This window comes from Strongylocentrotus purpuratus, unplaced genomic scaffold, assembly GCF_000002235.5.
Source record: "Strongylocentrotus purpuratus isolate Spur 01 unplaced genomic scaffold, Spur_5.0 spur5_scaffold_16, whole genome shotgun sequence".
NCBI classification, from domain to species: Eukaryota; Metazoa; Echinodermata; class Echinoidea; order Camarodonta; family Strongylocentrotidae; genus Strongylocentrotus; species Strongylocentrotus purpuratus.
The window spans coordinates 1,125,848-1,153,136 of record NW_022145601.1 but is presented as its reverse complement, the minus strand read 5'-3'; the positions used below and the strand labels follow the sequence as shown (position 1 = coordinate 1,153,136).

Here is a 27,289-nt window from a genome sequence, read left to right as displayed (position 1 = left end):
CAATACAATGGAATGATTACATGATCCCTTCTCAGATCTCTCTCAATAAGCTGCAGGAACTCATGTAGCTTTCTATTCAAAGCTCTCTTTGATGCCAGAGAGGATTTCCCCTTTAAAGACTAGGGTAATATACCCCTCCCTTTGTCCCCCTTGATTGCCATTTTAAATAATTAATGTTCTCACTCTGTTCTGAAAGCCCCTCTTGGAATGAGGTCCATTGACTGAGGATCCTCACAGGATAGCTGTCAGGGCTTTGAAGTCATGTAAGACATTCATGTTTCAATACAACTAGTCTTACTTCACAGCCTCTACATTATCTATTTGATTCAAATGATTCAAATGATTTTATTTCTCATGCAAAACATAATACAATGGAAAGTATATTTAAAAAAAAATATATAATGAAACAACAAATATAAAAAAAGAAATAGCACAAGAAAAAGAAGAACTAACTAGAAGCAGAGCTTGTTGAAGTATTAGTTCCTCAGATGCTGTTTTACAATATATCTTGAACAAAGTATACTTTAGCTGATACTTACTTGTAAAGCATGGATTAGAAAGTGTCATCCCTTTACACCAAGGACAATGTTTCTTTCAACGTTCTACTTCCATTGTTTGTGTGCGAAGGTCTCTTGGTGTTCCATCTATAGAGCACCTCATATCATTAGGGTGCATGTAGTTAGGCTAAAGCTAGGATCATCCAAGTTTAGTGCATAAAAACATCAATGAACAAATGATTTTAAGATACTTTTCTTGTAATCCAACTTTTTTTAAATTGTGTTTTCGTTTTTAAAGTGTTCCATCATACTTGAAATTGGAAATCAATGACCATTTGCCCCCCTCAAGTGGTGTGTGGATGCTTCCTGGTAATCCAACATGTTCTTTCTTATGAATGGTGCTGTTTTCATCTTTTTGAAAGTGTTCCCCCTCCCAGAAAATAAAAAAATGTCAAAGCTCCCCTAGAATTGGAAATCAATGAACATTATCTCTTTCACGTGTGGTGTGTACAATGTAGATGCTTCTCCCTGCAATGTTATTTTAGTGTAAGCTGGTAAGGCTAAACTTCATTGATCTAGTGGAAAGAGCAATTATCCATTGGTTTTGTGGGATTATTTAGACCGCTGAAAAGAGTTTTAAAAGTTAAGTATCCAATAATGAAAACCAATTGTCATTAGATTTATGTCAAATCAATCCCTTAATCCCCAGAGAAGAAAAAGTGCGAGCCTCTTTAACAGTATATGGGCCTTGTCTGCTTGGTGTTTCTCAAGTTTGTTTGTTTGTAAATTCTGCCTCATGTTTGTTTTGTTTTGGTTTTGTTTGTTTTATGGTTTGGATTTTGTTTTTTTGAGGAAAGTTCTGAATACTTATCTGGTATAGGTGAATGCAGGATAGCTTTCCTCTCTCCCAATCACAAATTTAAAAAAATTGATATCGTAATAAATCAAGATTTTCCTCTTCCCTACCACTATCTTTCTCTTCTTCTCACTTATTGTTCTACTGTAAATTCATTTATGCAGTTCTATCCAGCGTCTTTATCTCTCCTCTATTTTGTCTTTTTTTTTTGTTGTCCAACCTATGTTGCCTGTTTATTTATCAGTCATTTTTCATCTCTCTTTTGCTGCCCTTGTATTCATGCTCAGGTGTCTCCATCCCCTCATCTCCCTGATCCACTCTCTCTCTCTCTTTCACACACACACACACACACACACACACACACACATCTCTTCCGCGCACCATGTTTCCCTCTCTTGTATAATCTGTTCACCTTGTTGGCATCTTGTTGCTTCCACTTCTCCCTCTCACCTTCTCAGCTTTCGTTCCTCAATTGCCCCTTCACAATCAAATCCAATCCCCCTCCTGCCCTGTAAATATTGCATCTCGATTTATTCCTAGTAGGAGTGGAGATCGTACAGTCTGTGAAGTAGATTCATGCCTAAATATGTAAACACTGCCTCATTCTTCCCTGGTGCTTTCGTTGTCGATTTGCCCCTCCCCCAAAGTATTTGAGCAGGGTCCTTCAAGTGCTCTTGAAATCGGCCAAGTATTTGCTGTCCCCATTTCCCCCAATTGAAGCCGCTCCTCGCCAGCCCAGGTGACAATGCTTTCCCGCCGCTGCTTGTACTGCGATTATTGCATTAGATTGGAAGCATGCATACACCAAAGGCTTGTCTTCACTAGCTCGAGATTGCCAAATATCCTGCTATTTGAACTATACCGATCGCAAACTATCCAGCTTAATTGCGGCTTCATCAGCCCGAAGTTGCAATTAGTGGGATATTTGGTCAGGATTGTCATCCCAAGATATCTTGGGATAGTTTGCAAAATATCCAACTATTTTGCAAAATATCCAGCTATTTGTCTGATGCGTCATCACCAGACCGAAGACCCGCACTACATGTACATGTATGCGCAAACGCTGAGCAAATATCTCAAGCTAATTTCTCAAGGTCGAATTTCAAGTTTCGAGGTTGAATCTCGAGCTGATGAAGACACAATTTGTAACTTCAGGATTATTTCCTAAATCAGAAGTAGCGGGCTATTTGGCAATCTCGAGATGATGGAGACGCGCCTCAAGTGAAAGGCATGGGACTTTTGGAATTGTGTTGAGTGTTTGAAATGTAGTATGTATGGCGTGAAATCTAGAACAGGAGGGCCATTTATTATATTGCTCTCTTTTCTAAATGAGGGTTTACCGCTAACGTTGAACCAAAAGGAAAGTACAGTGCATATATGTTCAATGTGTTTGTGCAATGTAAGAGAGAAATTAGTACAGGAAATTTAGTGTGTGAAAATTGAATTAATTCTAGTAAATACTTGTTTATTTAGTGTGCATGGAGATGAAGTCAACAATCTGAATACTGTGGACGGGATATCTAGTCCTAGCGACCTAAAGTGAGACCAATTTGTTGAGTTTTAGACTATATTAGAGTTTTTTGTGTGTGAGGAATTTCCCTTCCCTTTCCCACGTTATGGTGGATTTTTATAGACAGTTAAGTGCATCTGAAGGCTTTTAAGATCCATTTAATGATGGACTGATTTTCATTTAGAAACCCTGTTGATTTGGGAATTAAGCGCTCATGTTTCTTTTGGAAAGGATAATAGATAATCAATCAAATAAACAATTTATTTTTGTTTGCCTTTTAATTTGTGTTTTTTCTGTCCATTTCCTGTAATTGGATGATTAAAGATTGAGGGATGGATGTTGATCGTCTCTTGGGAAATGCTGGTGAAATGGAACCACTTTAGTTTGGCCACTTAAAATCATTAAATTCATTGATACCCCTTCCTTTTAATCATACCCTGCCAACATGTACAGCCTCTGTCATTTGATTCTACTGAAGAAGGAGGATGAAAGAAGTTAGCTTAAAAGGGAGGGAGAAAAAGAAATAGAAATACTATTAAACTGTCCCCTCCTCGTACAATAGCCTGTATGCATTCAACAAGTAATATTTGTGCTTAGAGGGGTCATTAGCGCAAATGGATTCCAATAGAAAAACGGAAAAACTGTCTGAAGGTATTGATTTTTGCTGAAATTCGTCCATCAATTTGTTATTTCAAAATCCAGGTATTGGAGAAATAAGAAAGGGGCCCCCATCTTCCCATTATCTTATTTTCTTTTAAGGCAAGCTATAGATTCCATCCCCTGTTCTTATTACTTTGTTGTTCTATTCTTACTTGTTGGTAATGTGCATCTTCTTTTCTGAGTAAAGATGGACCAGGGCGATCAATTTAGCCTCAGGCAATGGAGGAAAGACCCTTTTCCTGCCAATGAGAAAGATAATAGAAGAAAGGGAGAGAGAAAGAAAGAAAGGAAATGTTGATAAGAGATGCATAAAAGGGGTATTAAAGAAAATAAAGAATGGTAGGTTGTATTTATGTCCTAGGTTGCAATCTTTAGTTTTTAACAGTGGTTCATTTTAATCATAGTAAATTGATGGATATGAATATTCACTTTAGTTATAATCAATGTTGTATTTGCAATTCTATCTATGTTAATATACAGTTTTAGTTCGGGTTTGTTACATTTCTTGAAAATGTTCTTGTGCGGTCACATCATTTTCCATCTGTATTGATTTATGAGAATTGGCCAAAATTATGCTAAAATTATGGTAAAAGGATGCTGAAATATGTTTTTTTCTTCTCAAAATGAAAAAGAATTTATTGGCCTACAAATCATGTAATGATTAGCTCCAAATATATTCATCATTATCACCTAAATTTTCAATTCAATTCAATTCAATTTGGTTTAGTAAAAATACAAAGTAGTAGTTCAGGAACTAATCGCACAATGTTTACAATGTAAAGGTTATCATAAAATAGGATCATCAATTTAAACAAAAAAGAAAGCTAATAAGAAGTTAAATTACATAATAATTACAATTCAAATCATACCTCCATACAAGTAAACTAAACGTTCATCATCATGCATTATCCATGTTTATTCTATATTGCTAGCTCCCTGCAATGCTTTAAGATTTAGACGGGTTAAATGTTAAATTGGACTGCTACATGTAAGTATCACATTTAAATAGAAAACACATGTATGACTTCACTTGTGTTGTCTACTCTGTCCAACTATTTTGTAACTGTTTCTTAAATTGTCAATTATCTCAAGAAAGCAGTTAAATTGCTTTACTCCCACATCCCCAAAACACCTTTGATAAACTGTCTTCCAATTCCTAGGGGAAAGAAGATCTGACATAAGCATTCTGAATAGAAATTTGTAAGGCTTCTTGGTCAAGTGGCTCAGTGAATGAAAGAAAGTGAAAATGTGTTGGTTAGGCCCAAAATGTGGTAGGTGTCGATTATCTTGTAGACATTTCTTACTGGGTGTGCATTGCGTAATTGATTGAAAACATTTTCTGTTGGAGTTGTTCTTCTTGTTGATGCCGTGGTGTTGGAGAGAGAGAACTGCTTTAGGTTATATGCTTTGATATCTACAATCACTAGCACCCCGTTCATTAGATGGCTAATGCAAGCATTGTCTGTTTTTTTGTGGACATTAATGGTGTTGATGTTTCATCGATAGGATAATGGAGTTGTGAAGTTGTTCTTTCTCACTTCTCAGTGATTAATTTAACTCTAAATTTGTCTGAACTTTCCAAATGCTTTTAATCTTCATCTAGTGGGTTGTCCCTCTCAAGTAGGTCTTTGAAGAAACAAGAAAGAAGCCTAGAATTATGTAATTGTAAGTTTCCGCAGAGCAGTAGCTATTTGACTTAATCACCCTTGTTTGGCTTTCCCTTGTCGATCTCTAGTTTTTGTGTAGCCTCATTTATCACTAAATTGTGCAACAAGAACTTTGGCTTGCGGCAAAATAGTCAAGTGAGAGTCAAGTGAAGCACAGTTTCCAGTTGCAATTTCTTATTGCATCTATAGAGTTTTAATGCACACCATAAAATCAGAGGTATTTAAACACCAATGCAGGATGCTATGTGCTTGCTTATGTGGCAGCTCAAATTGCCTTTTATGTGATTTATGTAAATAGTTATGTTGTGTTTTATGTGATTATGCTATGTTATATTATCTGTTTGTTTGATTGTTTTTATTTTTTATATTTTATATGATGTATTTCTCTTGAAGGGTGGTAATATAGGGGATCAACCTTGACAGGCCAATGGCCTTTGTTGATCCCTCGCATCCACCACCCTTCATTCTTCCTTCATTGTACCATGTAAATGAATATTTTTTTAAAAATATTTATATTGTTTTGATTTATAATTATTTGCTTGTATATCTTTTGATGTGTTTTTAAAGAGATGTGAAATAAAATTTAATACTTGAATACTTGTGTAAAGTGCTTGCTAACAATAGGGACTTTTAGATTAGCTAAAAGTTCCTAATAGCTCTTTTTGGATTTGCTGTGTCCGGTAAAAGTTCAATTAAACGAGGCAACTTTTTGTGTATTTTATTTTAAAACTAAAGTTCTCTATTTTTTTTTCCATAGCACCTTTCAAGCTTTCCAGGGCTAAAGTTTGCTCACTTCTTCCTTGTGGATTTTGTCACTTGTTTACTTTCTTGTTTTCGCATTCTGATTAATGGAGACATGTAGGATTTTCATTTATTTTTCTTTTAATTGATTGGAATCTAGAAGAAAAGAAAATTTTTATTTCAAAGCTCCTCAAAATAGTGATTATATTTGAAGTGACAGATCCCACTGATTGATAGCAGTATTTTGGAAGAAACAAAATGGAGGTACATAGAAGGAAACTCAATCATTCACTAGTTTTAATTGTAGTTCAGAGGGTTGAACAAGGGTGTCATACTTTTCATTTTGTACCCATAGGCTCTTTGTAATCTTGTAGACAGGATCAAAGTGTGATTTATGGGTTTTATAATTAGATATCTTTGTTAATCTGCGGTCCATTGTTAAACTCTTGTGCACAAACATGTCTTTACAAACATAATGTATTCACCAGTACAGGATTGAATGTTCACGAAGTCTTGTTAGGATATTTTAGGGTGCATTCATGTATCTTTCTTTGAATATTGATGAATGTCACTATCCTTACACTTTTAGTTTACTGAATATTCAAAACAGAATTCAAATATTGAAATACACATGTACATTCTAGAAATGTCATTTGTACGTGCATCTCCTTTGAGAAGTACTGATAGGTCCATATTTCTTGGCACTTGTTGATTTTCCACTCTCCTCTGCTCTTAAAATGGACACATCTCCTTTCATCCTTTTCTTCTCTCTCTCTATCTCTCTTTTATCTCTTTCCCTCTCTCTCTTTTATATCTCTCTTTTATCTCTTTCGCTCCCTCTTTCTAAAAATCAATCTCTGATAGTCTGATTGTAGCCTTGTCTCTTTGATTAAGAAATACCTAAACCTTAGATCTTTTTAATGTATTGAATAACAGCTGCATTTAAAAGCACAGCATTGAAACAAAATGTTTCCATTTTCTACTCGTAGGCCTATATCAATAACTTCAGTTTGCAACTGTTCTTCCTATTTCTTGTAATTGCAAACATTGAAAATCTATCCAATGAAACTGAATTTGCATTGATCCGATCATGGGAAAACTTAGTCCACATCATACACCCCTATTACTTGCATAGTCAAAGCATAAGCAATCATACAAATGACACAATTTAATGTTTTTATCCCTGATCAGATTTAATTGTACCCTCTGATCTTTCCGCCCTGTATACAATGGTATCATATTGAAGCCAATCAAGTTTAGAAATTAAACGATAAATCCCATAAAACTACCATAAAATCAACCTTTTTTGTGGTTGAAAAGCTCTGATTTGAGGTCTACAGTTAGAGCCTGCATAAAGTACTGGTATACATGTATGTAGTCTCAATGTTGAAGTCCAATTCTGTTCTTTGTATACCAGTAAATAGATGACACTTTTACCCTTTGAAATGTGAAACTTGACAATAAGGTACTGGTATTACGTAATCTAAACATGATTTCTATTTTCTACGGACATAAAACAAGGTATTGAAATTGCCCTTGAATTGATTTTTTGAAAATAGTTGCGATCGTGTTCATCCTTTCCATGCAACATACATGTAATTTGCATTATTTTTGTGCTACCCTTTTGAATCATTGAAAAAAATACACGGGCTAGAGGCACATTAGCCCCCAAAATGCCAAAAAGAGCCCCTGAAAGTCATAAAAGAGCCCCCCAAAGTCATAGAAGAGCCCCAAAAAATTTGCATAGAGTTCAATGCTAAACAAATTAAAGAGTGTTATTTTCATCCAAGCAAGCTTGAAAAAAAGCCCCTGAAATTTTTAAAATATTTTTCCCCCTGTTTTGAATACATGTATTTTTTTCCCTGACCAACAACTGAACTGTTTTCTGCAAGCTTCCTCACTAAAGTAGGCCTCAAGTGTTGAAAATAAATCATTATCCTTTTGGAACCAAAAAGTTGTTAATTCTGTCTAAAATTATAGGAGTCTATGCTTATCGGGCTCCAGACAGACAATATGATCTCTATCTGTGGTATAAAATGATGATAGCATGCTGCTAAAAGATATGCTGTTATTAATGCTGATTAAAATTCAACTTTAATCATTCCTTTTCCTATCTGTTAATAAAGAAACCTCTCAAAGTTTTCCTGTCTGCCTATATACATCCTAATTATTTCATATCTTTGTTGACACAGTGTAATTTCTGGCAGGTAGGTATTAGGTACACATTATCCAGGGGATAATGGGTGATTACGGTGTGACTTTGTGAGTTTAGAAAGGTCTTCAAACAGAGCAGGGTCATTTGAGCAATTACCAGTTATTTTAGACTAGACCACAGACGGTGTGTGGGTAACATATCGCCTGTCTACAGAGAGCTAAAAGAGATCTTATTGCGATACCAAGATGAGCATCTATGGGCAGCTTTCGAATGAAAGAGGAAAATTGCCATTAGAGATTCATACCATCTATGTCTTTTATGAAACTTGTGATTATTTTTGAACCCTCCATGAGACTTATTCATAATTCATTCATACCAAAAGAAAAGTTCCTATTTTTTAGGCCTTCAGACTAAAATTATGAACCCTAGATTCCTGTTCTTTCTGAATATGTGTTTTCCTGATTTTACCCTAAGAGATCCCTAAATTTAGCTGTAGAAAATTGGCATGCTTGATATTGACAGATGATAATAGGGGATTTTTTCTGAAAAACTATCAGCAAATTTGGTTCATAACCCACCCCTCCCTCTCACCACCACCTTCCCCTCACCACCACCTTCCCCTCACCACCACCACCACCACCACCACCACCACCACCACCACCACCACCACCACCATCACTCAAGCGCGTAGCCAGGATTTCATTTTAGGGGGGGGGCGGTAGTGAGCACGCGAAGCGTGCGAATCACTTAGAGAGCGCTCGAAGCGCGCTCCCTAGGGGGTGGGTGCGGGGAGGGGGGAGTTTTCCCCCTCCCGCGCGAAGCACGGAAGCTTTGAAAGAAGACGATTCGTTGTACCTTTCTCGACTCATAATCCTTGTCTAAATTCAGTCCCTCCCCTCTCTCGCGCGAAGCTTTGACGTTTCATTAAATTATTAGAGAAAGAAGACGATTCGTTGTACCTCTCTCGACTCTTAATCCTTATCTGTATTCAGTCCCTCCCCTCTCTCACGCGGAGCTTTGACGTTTCATTCAATTATTAGAGAAAGAAGACGATTCGTTGTACCTTTCTCGACTCTTAATCCTTGTCTGAATTCTGTCCCCCCCCCCCTCTCGCGCGAAGCTTTGACGTTTCATTGTACCGTTCTCGACTCCTTTTCCCTTTTTCTTCCTACGTCCTCTTTCTTTCTTTTTTCTTCTCTTTCTCTCTCTTTTTTTTTGGGGGCCGGCGTTTTTTTGGGGGGCGACCGCCCCCACCGCCCCCCCCTGGCTACGCGCCTGCCATCACTATCACCATCACCACCACCATCACTATCACCATCACCATCCCCTCCCATTCAGACTGGTGTACATAGCTACCCCTTGAGTATTTCATTGATACATTTTCCCTTCCAAACCAATCAAACCAGTGACTATATAACTTAAAATAGATTGCTGTTGGACGGCCCTCTTTCAAAGCATTTGTTTACTTCATCAGGAACAACCTGAAACCTATTTTCAGTCTAGAGACAACCTCACTGGAACTCATTTTATATTATCATTCTCACCGTCACCTAGCAATGCTAGGGCAAGGAGAAATTTAGGAGAATATATCAAAGATTTATAGCAACTGGCACTTTCATTTTATCTTGAAAAGTAACACTTTATATCTGACTGTGATCTTATAATCCAGACCCGCTCTGTCAATTTGTTTGACTTCTAGAGGAGAAGGCCCCATTAGGCTGTGACCATTTGACATTTCTAGTGTGTGACAGGCGCAAATTGAATAGTTAAGGCCCAACAGGGGGGACATAAAGGAGGCAATAAAGACGGTTTGTGTTCTGACATGTGACTATACAAGTACCACTACGACCCAAGACATGGATATGAAATCATCTATATCCAGAGCCAGAAAGGTGTAAAAGGTTATGGGTTAACGCCCTTCTGACTGCGGAATGTTACTCCGTCCTCCTCTCCAAGGTGTTTCAAGTACAAGTATTTAGAAAAAGAATTCCGACAGCAGGTCGGTCAGAGCACCTCATCAAGCTAAAAAAGAAGCCTGGTGAAAATTTAACATTCCTTCGGGAAAAAAAATCAAGTAATATCACAAACTTTCCCCACAGAATAGGTTTAAAAAGTGTTCCTTTGAACAAAAGAAACAAAAACCCAGAATGTATTTCAATATTTGAAATCATTTCTAATGGATGATTTGTTAATAATATGTTCAGAATTTGATTGCTTGAGGAGATATTGTACAGAAGCACATGGAGATGCTATACTGCTGGAATATGCACTGTAAAGCTCTGTATTATTTTCATTGTAATATTTGTATTATCTTACAGAAGATATATTACAATGAAATTTGAAAATATGCAAAATTATAAGTAGGCATAAACATCAGGCCTGGGTGCTGTGGAAATGGATACTCTATTATAAGGTTTTTCATGGTGAATCCTGAAACTATCAAGGAGACAATGGGGCATAATTACATTTCTTGATTTAGAAATTATAGATTTTTTTTTTGTGGTTGTGAAGAAGAAGTGAAGAATTAAGATCCCCTTGAGTTGAATTCAATCGCAATTCTAATATCCATTATCGGCTCATTCAACTTTTCCCTGTCCTCAATCTATACATCTCTAGAGAGCGTCAAGGGCATTAACTCAATCCCATACATGTACTTTCACACTGAGTTAATTCCCTTCTGGCTCTCAACAGGCAACATGATGAAAGCGATATCTTCAGGGTCTGGTCTTAGCGTGCACCTCATCCGTGAATACTTGGGGATTCATTTCAGCACGCATCATTAAAGGATGAATATTTCATGCATTATAGGTGCTTCCGAGAATTGAATCGAGATCGATTGAATGTGCTGATGAGAGAGAGAGGGTAAGAGAGGGAGGAGAGAGATTGGGAGAGGGGAGGGGCGAGGAGAGGGGCGAGGAGAGGGGAACATGGAGGGAATTGAATTCCAGATTGATTGAATGTGATTAAGAGAGAGAGGAAGAGAGATTGGGAAAAGGGAGGAGAAGAGGAAGGGAGTTGAATCCAGATTGATTGAATGTGCTTCAGAGAGAGGGTAAGAGAGATTAAGAGAGATTGGGAAAAGGGAGGGGGAAAGGGAGGAGAAGAGGAAGGGAATTGAATCTAGATTGATTGAATGTGCTTCAGAGAGAGAGGGTAAGAGAGAGAGAAGAGGTAGGAATAAGAGGAGGGAATCGAACCCAGATTGATTAAATGTGCTTCAGAGAGAGGGTTATACAAGAGAGAGAGAGAGAGAGAGAGAGAGAGAGAGAGAGAGAGAGAGAGAGAGAGAGGAGGTAGAAGAGGGGGGGGGGGTAATTCAGATTGATTAAATGTGCTTCAGAGAAAGGGTGAGAGAGGAGAGGGAGAGAGAGAAAGGGGGATGGGAGAGTGAGTTTGGTAGAATGTACTTTAGAGAGAGGGTGAGGGATAGAGAAGATAGAGAAAAGGGAAAAGAAGAAGGAGGGGAGAGCTGTGATATACAGGAAAAATGAGAGGAAATCATTGTAAACCTTACCAAGTTTTCTTGGAGAACATGAAGTAATTTGGACTTAAGAATGTGTATTTCTTTACCTTGTTACTTTTCCATATTGTTACAATCACTACTATGTGACTTGACATTATGTTTGTTGGTAGTAACATGTTCACATCTTTATGTGATGAGCCTATCTATCATGATGTGCATGTAGTGGCTGCCAAACAAAAAAAGAAAATTACAGGACATTTTTAATATGCCTAAAAATAGCAACAGTATGTACATGTTTTTTTGATAAATATATAGATTTGAAGTCACTTGCAGACAAAATCAATAACACCTGATTCAGTCGCTTTGATATGCAATGTTCACTGTAGTGGGTACAAATATAGCCCAGATGCAATATAGTAGATTTGCAACAATGAATTAGTTTTATTGTCTTTAGAAAGATACTTTTTTTTAAAGACCTTTTTTTTTGGGGGGGGGGGGGGGGGGGGGGGGGGTATCCATGTAGATGTGAGTATTAAAGTGTGTGTATTGATTGATGCCTTATATCAGTCACTCTAGCACAGAGTCATTGACATCCGATTCAATCGGTGTGGGAAGAGAACAATTAAACCTCTGAAGCAAAATGTTTGATTGTTTGTTACATTGCGTAATCAATACCTGTCGGAGTGTGTACAAGCAAGCATGGATTCATTGACTGAGTGCATGTATTTGATGTGACATGTGATGGCCGGTATGGAAGCATTGTTTGTTGAATGCTCCTGTGTCATTGATGGCTCCTCCTTAATGTCTGGCCTGGCATTGTCCACACATGAGGCTGTGCATACCTAACTGGCTATTTGGCTGGCTATTTGGCTGTCGCCGTCATTAGCTAGCGATTGGTGAACATATCTTCACTTCTGATCATCGCGATCTCCCTCCTTTTCTTCCTGTTCTGTGCTGTGCTAATCTCTTAGTTTGATGCTGTAAGCCACCTCAACAATTGACATACTGTATTTGCCAACGTAAAGGCCGCAGTATTTTTGGAAGAGAAAACATCAAAAAGTCAAAACGTCAAAACCATGAAAGACAGCACAAATTTGTACATTTGGGACAACAATGAAAGGTGATTGACATTTCTAGAATAACTGTCTAGAATAACACCTGTCTTACCGACAATTATGTGTTGTCAAGTTTTGTCAATCTCGTAAATAAAATTCATAACTTACCACCCAAACTCTACTGGTAGATCTAGATTTAAGTTTTTGCCGTAGCTAAAGAAATCTCAATCTTCTCAGCTCGCGTGAGCAAAGCTATGGTGCAATACACAAGAGAAGCAATACACTAGAGAAATCTGCAAGAGAAAGTATCAGGATCGGGATGGCTGAGCGGTCTAAGGCGGTGGTTTTGGGTCGCTATCTACATTTGACGCGTGAGTTTGTATCCTGCCTCCGACAAAAGTTTTTTTTCTTCAAAATCGGGGGTGCGGCCTATGCGGCGCTGCGGCCTTATTGCCGCCAAATATGGTAAGCATAGTGTAACGTGCTTCACATTTCAACTTTTTGCACATAAAAATTAAAAATGTACATGTATGTCATACTGTCTGTCTGCATGGAGCAAGAAGGATCTACTATCACAGAGTCAATGCCCTTCTGGCTCTTTATAAATCGATAAAATGCCTTGAAGATGTTATCAAGACATTGCAGTCATATAATCAAACGTGAACAAGTATGAAATAACCAAACATCTATGACAAGCAATAATAATTGGGTGAATATGGAAGTATTCTTCAAGCCGTTTCATGCACGTAGCTACCAATCTCCACCTCCATCTACGACTCATTTACACTTGAAATGTTTTTATTTTGCTGCGACTTTTTTCTTTAGGCGTCTTACTTCTCGTCACATGTGAACATGGTTTCAGTGACCTTTTTCCTTAAACCAATTAACATGACCACCTCATATTGATCTGAATAATCCTGTAATTACTGTGTGTCGGTGTGCACTGACTTTGGTGCAGTAGTAGTAGCCAAGGATGCTTTGATTACTAGTATTACATTGATTCTTAGGTATTGAGAGGAGAGAGGGATGAGAGAGAGGGGGGAGGGAGGGAGAGGGAGGGAGAGGGAGGGAGAGGGGGAGGGAGGGATGGAGAGAGAGGGGGAGGGAGGGAGAGGGAGGGAGAGAGAGAGAGGGGGAGGGAGGGAGAGGGAGGGAGAGAGAGAGGGGGAGGGAGGGAGAGGGAGAGAGAGAGAGAGAGAGGGGGGAGGGAGGGATGGAGAGAGATACATGTAGAGGGGATGGATGAAGGGTGGGAGGGAAGAGAGAGAGAGAGAGAGAGAGAGAGAGAGAGGAGGGAGGGAGAATGGGTAGTACATACAGATAGATAGATGGACAGACAGAGGGAGGAGGAGGAGGAGAGGCGAAAACAAATGAAAGAAAGACTGAAAGAAAGAAATAACAAAAGAGAGCTCAAGATATAGAGATAGGGAAAGGAAGAAATAGATCAAGATTGCTAGGAGATGGAGAGATGAACAGAAAGATACTGAAGGAAGCAGGGCTGGAAGGATGAGAGCGAGAGGCAGATAGACTGACAGACAGAGAAAGCCTCCAAGCATATGAAAGAAATAACAATAGAGACACATACATTTACAAAGTTGCAATATCACAAATTAAAAGACTTGACAAGAGTTTCCAAGTGTCAACATGTTGTCATGATTAGAACAGTTTACAAACAATGCATATTGTTTATATTCCCAAGTTAAAGTTAACCACTGTATGGGACAACTATTCCTCATCTGAACTTTGGAACTTTTCCCTGATAATAAAAAGTATAATACTCCATACATGGTCAATGGAGTGATAAATATTATCTAATTGATCCATCAATAATGGAAGTATTTTGTGTATTTTTCTTTTTCCCCATATTTTTCCCATTCATTTTTACCAGGGCTCTCTCTCTCAAATAGGTAGCTAAAATTGTGTACCTTCATTTCAACGTGTCTTGTATGATTGAAGCCTAACCCAAGAGCATAGATCTGCATGTACAGCACAGGGCCTGTTGGGTTTTTCAAAATTCTTTAAATTCAGACCCTACGTGTATGTGATAAGGGTTGTCCAGGGACCCGTTTCACAAAACTTGTCATCGGTGACAAATGACAGTTTTTGTTATAAGCTACTGAAATCCTTGCTGCTGATTGGTTATCAGCAGATTTTTCACTGATTTTTGTCATTTGTCATTGAAAAAAGGCTTTATGAAACGGGTCCCTGGCCTGCAAACTAGGCCTACAGTATGTAGGTACAGCTCATCAGAAGTCAAATTTTCACGGCCTGCCAGGCAGGCAGAGGGCCTTCCATTGATGAGCAATGGAGCGCAACCAAGTGGAAAGATCAATGAGTAAACTTCTCTTTTCATTACGGGTAACGAGGAGGAGAACCTTGCGTTTCCTCTTTACCTACTGGAGTGGAAGATTCTATCTCTGGAAAGCACCTGCTGGTTTACAGTCAATCAGTCAGTAACCTCTGGGAATGCACTCCATTTTCTGTACGTCCACCACTATACCAGGTCTCTCTATATCTGTGTCTGTCTGTCTCTCTGTTTGCTTAGTTTTGCTCTGTTGAGGATGAATTGAGAGTCGTTTCTGATCAGGGTCTGTTTAATAGGGTAAGTGTCAAGTTCATTGTTGCATAGGCCAATGTAAACAAATTTATACTTCAGTGCCTGGATACAAACCATTTCATTCACCTGTTACGAAAAGAGTGCAAATTGCATTACCGGTACCTAAATACAGTGAACCCTGTATATAAAGACCACTCAAGGGACACATGGCAAGTGGTCTTTAATGGCAGGTTGATTTTATGTACAGGTTCCTTTAGTACAGATTTCAATGGGAAATCATGCTCACAGAAAACGAAAAATTTGGTCTTTATAGACAAGTGGTCTTCCTATACAGGTGGTAGCTAAAGCAGGGTTGACTGTATTATTATGTGTTTTTAAGGTACGGCAAGCCACAATGTTTCTCCTACCTAGCTTGTCAATAAACCACACACCAAAGATGTTTTTTTTTTTTGTGTGTTTACTGCTAGTTGCTTAGCAACATCCAATGAAACACCGGAATGTGAGAAAAATCAAAGATTTTGCAGCTACACCATGTATTGTTTGGAAGGGTGCACGGGACACCTTCACTGAGCCACTTCATGTGTTATCTATGAGCACCACATCATCACGACCACTTGCTATAACCTGCCACGATCATGCAGCGAATGTGAGGCATTCAGCCTGTCAGTATGGGTTAGGGTAGCAATATTACACCCTGTGGAACCCTGTAGGACCCTGTAGGTAGACTGCCCTGCTGGCCTGGCTGTCTGGCTGGAGTGTGTTTTCTTCATTAGGACAGCGATGAAATGATTATCTCCTATTTGCATTTGAAGGTTAGGCCATTTCAGAAGGTGAGAGTAGGGTCATTTACACCACAAGCAAAAATTATATTCTTTCTACCACATTATCATCTAGTCTGTATGCTCTTTTCTCTATACAATGCTTCTGTAGGCCTACTACATTGTTCCTTTATAACAGATTTTGTATAAATTTCCTCTAGAATTAAAGGCAATGTTTCAAGTTTAACAAATCTGAGATGGATGGCCCTACGTGTTATCAGTGTCTGTGGTATGGTGTAATATTGAAGCCCTAAAAAAAATTCGCTTCAAAATGATCATGAAGTGCCTCAAAAAAGTAAAAATCTTTGAGTGACCGGTTTTACCATACTCATTTTCCCCAATAGACTGAAGTGTTAAAAAAACGTTAGGAAAACGTTTTTTTAACTTTTGAATTCCAATCATAAATCAGATGTATTGTAAAAGTCATGGAAATCCTGACTGACCTCAAGGTTTATAATTATGATTGAAGCATAAGCTAAATCCAGGATTTTGTTTAGAATCTGAGGCAAAGATACCCAATCTCTTTAAGACGGTCTTTACTCTCTACAGAGAATATGAGGCTTGTCATCAATGAATACTCTGTCATGTAAGTCTTCTTGTTAAGACTGAGCTTCTCAACAGTTTTGAGCATGATTACTGCTCTTTTATTTGAATAAAATAGGCCCCAGTTAAAGGAGCTTGTTAATGAGCCCTCTTAATCCATCTTTAGATTGTCTGTTATTGAGAAGGGATTGTGCTGGAACCATAGAGGCTTTGGGCTCATTTAATCTGGGTGGTTAAGAAAGCTGTATTGTGCTTTGAAGAATGGGGCGGTGTTAAGCAGGTTTAACCTGTTGACTACTGAGATCTCTCGTTCCTATAGGCTTAATACAGGAACCATCTGCTTCTCAGTGGTAATAGGTTAAAATGAATATTAAAAGGAAAATTGTTCTTCAGTTCGCAAGATTATTTTTGTAAAGATTAAAAAGAAAGGGAAATGAAAAGTTCATCCATATGCACCCTGTAAACAACTTTATGCAATATCATTTCTGCTGACTGAGTACCGCAGGGGCGTGTCATGAAATAGTGCATTAAGTCAGTGATTTGGATATGTTTCATGTTCCAGATTCTAGCTTCAAAGAGTTTTATGAATGCAGCCTTTAATAGATACACCCTTTAATAGATACACCAGAGAATTTAGAAAATCATATATTCACAGCTCAATGTAATAGTCCTGTTTGCTTTGTGTTCGGTTTGATTTGAGATTCTTGTAGTAGACTCGCTAGATCTAGACCAAAAGGACTTTAAATTGGCAACATCCTGTGCAAAGCGGTAAATAAACGGAATTGTTTTAATGTCTATAGGGAGAGGTTTTGGAGACAGTATGGTAAGAACTAACGACAGCACACACCATCTATGAAAGATGAAGGGTGCACAATTACACTAGAGAGAAGTTAAAATAGGACATGGCATGTTTACAATTAGAATGGCCTTATTTTATGAAATTGTATTTGGTTATATTTTGTCAATCACCTCCCTAAACACACCACATGCAGTTGCTCTTAGAGTCCACCTTGAATATGGAAGACCATAAATTTATCTTGCCCAGGAGTATGGAAGCTGTTCGTAGATGCACAGCTGCTAATTTGTTACAAACTTGTTGGCCCGAATTCACAAAGGAGGTATAGATTTAACCCATGGTTTAAACCCTCATTTACATAACCCATGTTCTAAAATAAGCGCAAATTAAAGGAAATTAAAGGAAAATTAAATTAAAGTCACTAGAGGGCGGTATTCAATTCGATGACATCATCTGTGAACAGCTCTCCATGCCTTTTGTACATAAAATTTCTCAATTTTTTTGTTTTCTTCGTATTTATTTGTGTTCTTGATCCGACTTCATAACATGTGAAGTAGAATATCATTTTGCATTCTATATCTTGCTTTCGGGGGAGTACATTATCTCAATCACAAGAAAGAAGGAAAAACATGAAATTTGATGTACAAAAGGCATGGAGAGTTGTTCACAGATGATGTCATCAAATTGAATACCGCCCTCTAGTGACTAGTCATTTCAAAAAGCTCTTACTTCCTTATTCCTTGCCCGATTTTGTTCAAATTGTCACTGATATGTTTCAAATATCTTAAACTTTACAATAAAAGTAACTTAGTATGAAGGTTTTAGATTCCTTTAAAGTTGATACTCTAAGCAAATAAATGTCCCTTAATTTGTTACCTACGGCAAGTATATGTTATTTTTAAGTTTTTCAATTACTTAGTATATCACAAAAAAATTCTGTCTACTCGAAATCCTCAATTGAAATGTCTAAAATATCCGCCTCTCTTTGCATAGAAAATCAGTCACGACGCTGGTCTACTATTTATGACCTCACGTCCGGGAGAGAGTATATTCACGTACCCGGATGTTCCATAGCAAACATGTGCAGAGTGATACGATTTTCTGCATATTTTTGTTTCAAAGGCTGAAAAGTCTAATAAATCATAAGTTCTATGTACAATTCTTTACCTTCCCCTAGTACTTCATAGTATTAATATCAATTCCCCTTTTAAAAATTATGACATATACATGCCAACGATGTGCTATTAGTCGATATTTTCACCATGTAATTTTTGTTTTGGTGTTGAAATCGGCCCAGGCACGGAGTGAACAGTAGCTGTCTACCCATGCACAGTTCATTACCATACACTGCTGCGATCTCCCGATGGTTTCTTCTTCCTTTTTCCCATGTCTTTCGCCTTCCTTGGCCCTGAACATCCTTCATCTACCAATTCTGACACCGGTAGTCAGGAGCAAGTCTTTGTTAGTTGTTTTTCTTAGCTGGCAACGTCACTTTCATTCTCTTGCAATTGCCGATAAACATATAACTAGCGCACGTACGTTCCATCACAAGCAAGCAGCGCCTAGAGCAGCGGCTTGGTCTTACCTCCCGATTCTGCTCGCTCCACGAACGTTCATGCAAGAGCCGCATCACTCGCCAAAATATTATAGAGGAAGCGCGCTTGCATGATCTCGTTCAAGTTTGATATTTTACAACATAAAATGTTTAACTGTTACTGTATCCTTTTTTGAGGCAGTCACACACATCTATGATAAGTACTATCATAGTTCTAGACCTATTCGTTTTACAAAACTGCTCATGTACATCTGATGACAATAATTTATAATGCATCCGCCTATTCATAAGTGCACGATTTAACTTTAATTCCTAAGCAGTAAAGTCGTCTTAAATCTCTACCAAATAGGTGAATATGAGAATATAAAAAGAAATCAGCGACTGGAAAATGTTGCTTCGTTATTCTTCATTCAAATGAAAATAGAAAATCCATCAAATATACTCCTTAACAACAACAAATCTAAGCTCTGACAGGATAGCATTTACGTAGGGATATCACTGCCATTCACTCTCACTGAGCCCATGACTCCCGTTCGTGACGTCACGGATAGAGGCCCGACTCTACGTGCACTTCCGGGTTTCAGACTTAGATATTTTGGTAGAGTTTACTCGAATAAATTCATTATTCTAAACTTGTTTTGTTGGGTGGACACCATTTGGTGTTATTATGGGGGTTAAAAGCTTTCTATTTATGTAATTATCTCAGTATTTGGGATTGTCTTAGAGTATCAGCTTTAAGCGCGACTCAAGTCAGAGGTCCAATATTAGACGCGCGAAAGGCAAGGTACGCTTATTTTGCGCTAACAGGCCATTATGTTTTGGAGTTAATAGTTATGTCCACTAGACAGTCTGTTAACTTTAAGTTTAGGTCGTGGTTGAAAACGTCATAAAACTTTGTCTTTGTGTCTTCTTTGTTGAATAATTTTAGTTAGCACTTTTCAAGTAGGCCTATCATGAAAGAGAATGAATGCGAACAAACTTGGAAGACCTTTTTCCTGTCAGAATATTTTGATCATGAACTAATGAATGAAATAAAATGAAAACAAAATGAAGAAAAAAGGAAGGAGGGAAGAAAGAAAGAATGGAAGGAAGGAAAGAAGGAAGGAATGTAGGGAAGAAAGTAAGAAAAAAAAGGGGGAAAGGAAATGAAATGTCATTTTGCTAGAGAGAGCCGTACATGTATCATCCTCTGAATAGTACAACTTTATTATAAGAGAAAAATTATAAAGAAAAATATTAAATCTGCTTAGAGCCAGAAGGGCATTAAATAACATTGTATGAGCAGTAACTCATGGGGAACTCCCTTCTGGCTCTCTGCCCCTCTCTCTCTCTCCCTCTCTCTCTCTCTCTCTCTCTCTCTCTTTCCATCTCTCTCTCCCGCTCTCTCTCTCTCTCTCTCTCTCTCTCCACCTCTCTCTCTCTCTCTCTCTCCCGCTCTCTCTCTCTCTCTCTCTCTCCATCTCTCTCTCTCTGGCTCTCTCTCCATGGAGGATATGTTTTGATATAGGCCTACAAATATGTACAAATGTAACACTGCTAGGTCAAGTTGATTAGGACAAATTGGCTTTACTTAGAGTGGGCCAGGAGTTATCTTCCATCTACCTTCATTTCCGCAGATTGCTTTTCACAAAACATTGACTAGTACGTCTTGGATTCCAATCAAATATGTTAGAGAAAAAAGGGGTCAACTCCTTAAAAAACATTTACATATATATTTCTGTCAAAAAAGAGACACAATTTTTGATGAGAAAGGGATGAAATCTTCAAAATGTTAAGCATTCCCTGCAAAGGTGAAAGCATTCTGTCTCTTAAACCTATCGTATAAGATTTTTTGTCATGATAAATTGAAAACTCTGTTAATGGAGTTAAGCTCTTCTTCCTCGCAATATATTCAATTCCTAAATTAATGAAGATGAAAAGTAACCCTTAATTCATTTACGTTTGTAAGGTGCATTTATTCTAAAAACAAATTGAAATGTTAGGTTGAATGAAAAATGGTATTAAAAGAGGCCTTGGGTATTAAAAGAGGGGGCTGTCTTTTCCTTCTTTACTTAGTTATTTATTTTTTCAGTGGGGAGGGGGTGGAAAGATGAATAGGGGGGAAATTAATTTATTATATCAAGGAGCTAACTTGGATGGAATTTCCTATGCACCAAATTATATGAGTTTGTCAACCAGTCCAATTACACCCCCCCCCCCCCCCCCCCTTTTTCATTCAGCTAGATTTAAGCTTGGTATTTTACCTTGCATTGTCTTTCTACAGATGTAAAATGTTCAAAGCTGGTGTTGTGAAAACTAGTTACCAGCAAGCATACTGTAGACCCCAGCATTCTGAGCTAAATATGTTTCAATGATTGACACCCCCCCCCCCTGCATTAAAGTCAGTACATGCACCTGTAGTTGGAAAGATGAAAATATTGATTAAATGTATATCACAATCAACCTGTTGGCCCCTTAATTAGACTGAGTTAATTCAGACAACAGCAGGCTGACCACAAATAGAGAAATTTCTTTTTTGACATATTCAACAATAAAACTGTACTATTGGTACTGTCAAATTTTTGGTTTGTTTTGCCAAAACTCTAAAGTATACCGTTAGGCATTCGAGAAGTCTTTCAAAATATATATCATAGAACCTTTAAAGGGCAATTTTCAACCCATTTCATGCTATGTTACAGACAGGGAAAAAATTAATATTTATTTTTCGGGGGCTACTTTTCAAGCTTGCCTGCATGAAAATAACATTCTAAAATTTGTTTTGCATTGAACTCTATGCAAATTTACAGGGGCTCTTTTCTGATTTTCGGGGGCTCTTTTAGGCATTTCGGGGGCTAATTCGCCCCGAGCCCCCGTGTATTTTTTTCACTGGTTACAGATCATATATAATCTACAGACCATGCAGATCAAGCATACCAAAGTTATCAAATATCCTCAATTTTCTGGTTCTCTAGATATTAAAATTGCGGTGAAGTTTGACATTGCCAAATTGTAAAATCCTGGCGAGCTCTAAATATTGCATTTCTGGTCCGTCAATATTAAAGCAGTAAAGAGCTCTTTTTATTCCTTTGTGAGAAAGGACATTAAACCTCGGTGACATTTTGCGCTCCTCTTTTTGTTTGTTTGATGAGATTTGTACTTCTAATGTAATTTTGTTTTATTATATCAAGGGGGTTATTCAGATGCAAAATTAATCATGTACAGCTGTCATTTGAAATACCTCATTTTTGTAAATGCTCAGCAACTACAGTTTGATAAACAATGTCCATAGTATACAGTCATGTTGAATGAAGATGGTTTTCATTGTTTTAAAGTAATATATATCTCAAGATAACATACATTCAGTAAGATTTGTAGCAAGTTTTGTATACATGTGTATTTAAAAACAAAACAAATCAATGGAATAGAGTTAAGTATATAAAAGTAGTTACTATGTAAAAGGCATCAAAATAGGCTAAATATCACATATTGTCTGAAAATACAATGACTGAGAACAATAGTGTATACGTCTGATCATCTTGTATATATTTCTGTGCCTTTGTTTTTTATTATTCAAGAAATATGATTGTGCTAAAAGATACTCTGACAAACAGGTTTTAAGATTGTGGTAGTAGTCAATATTTTAACTATCCTGCAGAGTCTTAATTTTTGTTGTTGTTACAATAGATAACCACAAGGCACCACATGAAAATAGAGGACAGAGTCATGATAAGTTTCAACCAGATTTAATTACCCGACTTGACAATATCATTTCAATACTTCTTCTGTGTTTGATTGATGTGTAAACGAGGCATAAAGATAAACTTATTCCACAAATCTTGTGGGAGAGAACCGTCACAGAATGGCAACAAATAATTCTCTTGGGTTCAAAAGAATCAGATTTATAAAGATAACCTTTTGTTCTCTTTGTGGGTATTTTGTTTTGTGAGTATTTAAGGTCATCTAGCGGGAAAATTGATGTCATTTGGAGGGTTCATTTGTAGCATGTAATTGAAATCTGCAAATAGCATTCTACCGCCCGGAATGAAATACATGTAGTCTATTCTCTTTCATGTATTCTGGGGGAGATGCTTTGGCCCCATGTTAAGTTGATTGTGATTTTCCATATAGTCATGACAATACATATACCCTCTTTATTTCATATATTTTGGATTTGAGAGCAATATAAAAACTTCCAAACATGTCGTCTGTTGAGAGCCAGAAGGCTGCTACTTCTGTACTTAAAGATGAAGTTGAGTTCTGGTCATGCGATTGCATTGTGAAAGAAACGGTTTGGAACCGACCAGAAAAGGTTGATCATCTAGCATATAAGAATTTGTGTTTATTTCAAGGTTCTGGAATCATCAAAATGATAAGAAATGTGGCCAAGTCTTGGTAAAGTTACAAACACTTGCACAGAAAGATGTATATGGGACTACACGAACACATGGCGTGAAAAGCCGCCCCCCCCCCCCCCGATTTTTACGATGTTACATACATATTTAGAATATAAAGGCATTTGAAGAGCCATGCTTTTCAGGGAACATGTCTTAACTGATGTTCTTCCACACTTGCATAATAAGAACGAGTAATGCTCACAAATTATTTTTCATCTCTTCCCAGAACTCAACCTTCTCTTTAACATCCTTCTGTCTCTCCATAGATCATATCATGCAGACCTACGTAAACCTATCATTTTCTTGAAAAGTTTCACTCCAGTTCCCCAAAATCCCTAAAGACTTTCACACTTCATAGGCAAAATCAGAATAGTGTTTTCAGTTGAACACATAACCAGCTGAGAGCTAGAAGGACCTTGAACTGATAGGAGTTACGCCCTTCTGGCTCACCACAGGTCCTCTGTAGCCAGAAGGGAGTTAATTTATACAGTCATGTAAATTTTAATGCCCATCTGACTCTTAAAGGTACTATGTCCCATTTGCAGGCCAAACAAATGAAAAAGTTAAATTCCTACTGCATTTGAAAGATAATACTAATTTAGAACTTCCCTAAAAAAGGTGGGGCTTGAAAATGTCTTCAAGTGGGAAAATAATGACTATTAGTTGTCAAATCGACTTTAGGGCTTTAGAGCCCAAAAGTAATAGTCTTGATTTTCAGACAATTGTACCGAATGGTCATACGTTTTATGCTGCGCAAAGATTCATTCAGTTTAATCTTGGCCATCACAAGAGGTGGGTTATTGATGTAGACAAATGCTCATGTACCCTTTACAACTCTTTTCATGTATGTTATTACCAAAGAAGAAAAAAAAGCCAGTCAGTCACTCAATAGTGTCTGACAGTGAAGTCTAGCAAGTAAACGGGTTTCCTTGCATAATTTGAATATGAGGACACTGCTAACATTTAAATTTCACAGATAGGACATACATGACATATTCATAATTCCTGCAAAGTTCTACAGAATTTGAGGTTGGCTGCAAAAGGGACATAGTACCTTTAAACCAATAAAAATAGTTTCATTGTTGATCTTTCTTGTATGTTGCATTCATGACTACACATTAAAATGCACTGAAATGGATTAAATGAGGGCAATGGCTTTTCTAAGTGCTGCTATGTCCGTGTCAGGAATATGATCGATAGTCAGACATAAACCCATGTAGACTTTCCTTCTGATTGTGTCGTAAAAAGCATTGTATGATTTTGCGATAATGTAGAATTTACTTCCAATTAACTTCATAATGCCTCCTTCTTGTTATCTATTGGTTCTTTGGAATAGACCCCCCCCCACACACACACACACACACACACACACTTTTTTATACTGCACCTCAAGTTAAGGTGACTCCTAAATAAGCCCCCTTCTCACAGGATAAGGTTATTCATGTTATCATTGGAGAGGAATCAAGTGTATATTAATTTTTGCTGTAATATTCTCATTTTACATTTTTTGGGGGTGTGTTTTTCAACATTTTTTTTTATTTATGCCATTGATATTATCATGAATTTAACAGTATAAGATCAATTTTGTTTAACTCTGTGTTCCCCTTGTTTGCTTCAAATTAACGTTATAAAGTTGTTGCAAAGACTTCTTACACTAACATTTTGTTCCTATTTTTACAAAGTGACGGTAGTGAGGAAAATCCGCACACAAATTGTATGCGATTTTCATTCACTACCGTCACTTCGTGAAAATAGGGACGACTTGCCCATATTGGACTATTGATTAAGCTGATATTTAAAACTTAATGTTGCTTTAGTTCTAATGCGAAATGAACACATCTTCCATACATTTCCCAGATAGGTTCTTTTAAGAAAATATATATTTGAGAAAAGACTCCCTGAGGAGATATTTAGCCTTTCTCAAATTAACCCTCCTTTTAAAATGCTTTCTAAGTCATTGTCCTCAATTCAACTGACAATGTGTTCAATTCAAAGTGCATCGTCGTATAAGTTAACCCAATTCCCTTTCCTTCCCACCCCACCCCCATTATCATTTGTTCTAGATCTTTAGCAAGATGTCTGTAATATAATTCAGAGAAGCCCCCAGTCAACTTTGTCTTGGTGTTCCACAGGAGAGCCATATAATGTAGGGCAATTGTTCATTAAAGGAATGCCCTATCCTCATTTACAAATCAAAAACAACAGATGAGCCCATGAAAAATGGGAGAAAATTATAATAAGTTGGGAGCACAGCACAATCAGGAAATATGCAATAAAACAATATAATCTTTTTTCATGGTGTTAGTGATTTTCTCAGACCTGTTAGAAGTATTTTCTTAATTAGAAGAACTTCAAAATGGTTAAAACTTTGTGTACATCGTGCCCTTTAGTGATATGTTCTTCTGTTAAACTTTGTGAAGCAATACAATGCAGTTCCAGTGTAGTTTGTAAGTTACAAAGTAAATGTTATATTTCAAAGTAAACTATTTAATTTCCTTTGGCATATCTCTACTTTCACTTTACTTTTTATACCATTTAGTTGGAAAAGCCCACTTTTGATAATGATTAAATTTTAAGAATTTGAGAAATAAGGAAACAAAGAGTGGCACTATTTGTTAAAGGTTTCCTACGTGGCCATGAGCTTAGGAACTCAGGCCATTCACCATCAGACTGACAAAAGAAAATTAAAGGATTAGTTTTGAAAATTTAAATGAATAATTCAATGATTATTGCCTCTGATATTTTTGATAAGCTGATTATTTGGAAGGTCATTTTTTTTTTATTGAAAGAGGTTTTGGGTCATTGTATCCTGTAGTATTGGACAAAATAATATATCGTCTTGGGGGCAGTTGACCCAATTTTGACAAGAAAATGGGACGAAATCGGTGTAAGATATGATCCATTCGTTCCCATCGCACTTTGTTCGTTGGTTGGGTCAGTGGCTAAAACCAGAGTATACAAAGGGGGTCAATTTCATGCCGTTCTTTCAATGTACACAGTTGAGCCCTTTTCAAATGTTTTGACAAGAGTTCCTATTGTTGAGTGAAGCAATTGCCTTGGTCACAAGTATGAAGAGTAGCAAGCAAGATCAATCCTGGCGTTGGAAACCTTTTTATAAAGGTGTGATTTAATAGATGTTAGATTCTACTGTCGTGCTTCTATTTTGGAAGGTTTCTTTACTAAGGTTTGCAGGTCAAGTTTGATTTCATTTCAAATCTGTGATGATTGTGGACTTCACCTTTAATGAGCTTTTCCCTCAGGGTCCAATTTTCCTTCCCTTATCTACACTATTTTCACAGGTAAAGAGAATCCATTGTATTAGGGCTCGCTTTTGAAAACAAGAATAATCAGATTTAGTCGAAGCCCAAGATTTGGAAAATTCCAAGCGAAGATGGAATACCCAAGTTTGACAAATGTGTAGACTATTACAGAGGGGCCTTAGGGCTGGCTGCAATGATTAATTTCTTTTGGGCTGCAAATCTTTTCTCCTTTTTCTGTATTTTGCTGCAGCTCCATTGCAAAGTTGGTTGTTGAAAGGGGTTCAGTCCCATTGTATTACTCTGTGTGTCAGCAGGACTGCTTGAAAATGAAAATGAATGTTTAGTTAATAGATCTTTCTTTAGATGATTTCCCTCTATACCACCAAGTTCGTTAGCTCACTCTTGCATTATCTCGTCCAGACGTACTTTTATGGCTCTCAGTAGAGGTTTTGATTGCGCCAGAGGCCTGGGCTTCTCTTGCCCTTTGCAGATGTAAGATTGTGTGGTTATTTCTTTTGCATACTCCGAGCCCTTGTTGTGTTCATACTTTGTTATAAACAAGCAAGTACTCAATCTATATATATATTGTTCATTTTACATAAAGTCAAACTGTGATTCATGTAAACAATAACCTTTTGTGCCAGTCTAATTACTTTATAATTAGGTACTGTAATGATCTATTTTTTAAGCATAGATTTATTTATTTTATTTATTTTTGAAAAAAATACAAGTATAATGCAATAGACCCATTTACTAGTTTTGTGCATAAATTTTTGAACAAAA

The 27,289-nt window shown here is 37.3% G+C and overlaps 1 protein-coding gene across 2 annotated transcripts in view; it reads left to right on the top strand.

Annotated features, from left to right (window-relative positions):
* Positions 1-27,289, top strand: part of LOC575562 (D-glucuronyl C5-epimerase) — a 96,384-nt gene that overhangs the window by 15,284 nt on the left and 53,811 nt on the right. Inside the window, exon 1 of one of the 2 annotated variants that reach the window (XM_030986514.1) lies at positions 14,962-15,206. The exons of the other annotated variant lie outside the window; for it this stretch is intronic. The gene's annotated coding sequence lies outside the window, so the exon portion shown is untranslated. Of the gene's footprint in view, positions 1-14,961; positions 15,207-27,289 lie in introns of those variants that run through there. 2 annotated transcript variants of the gene reach the window in all.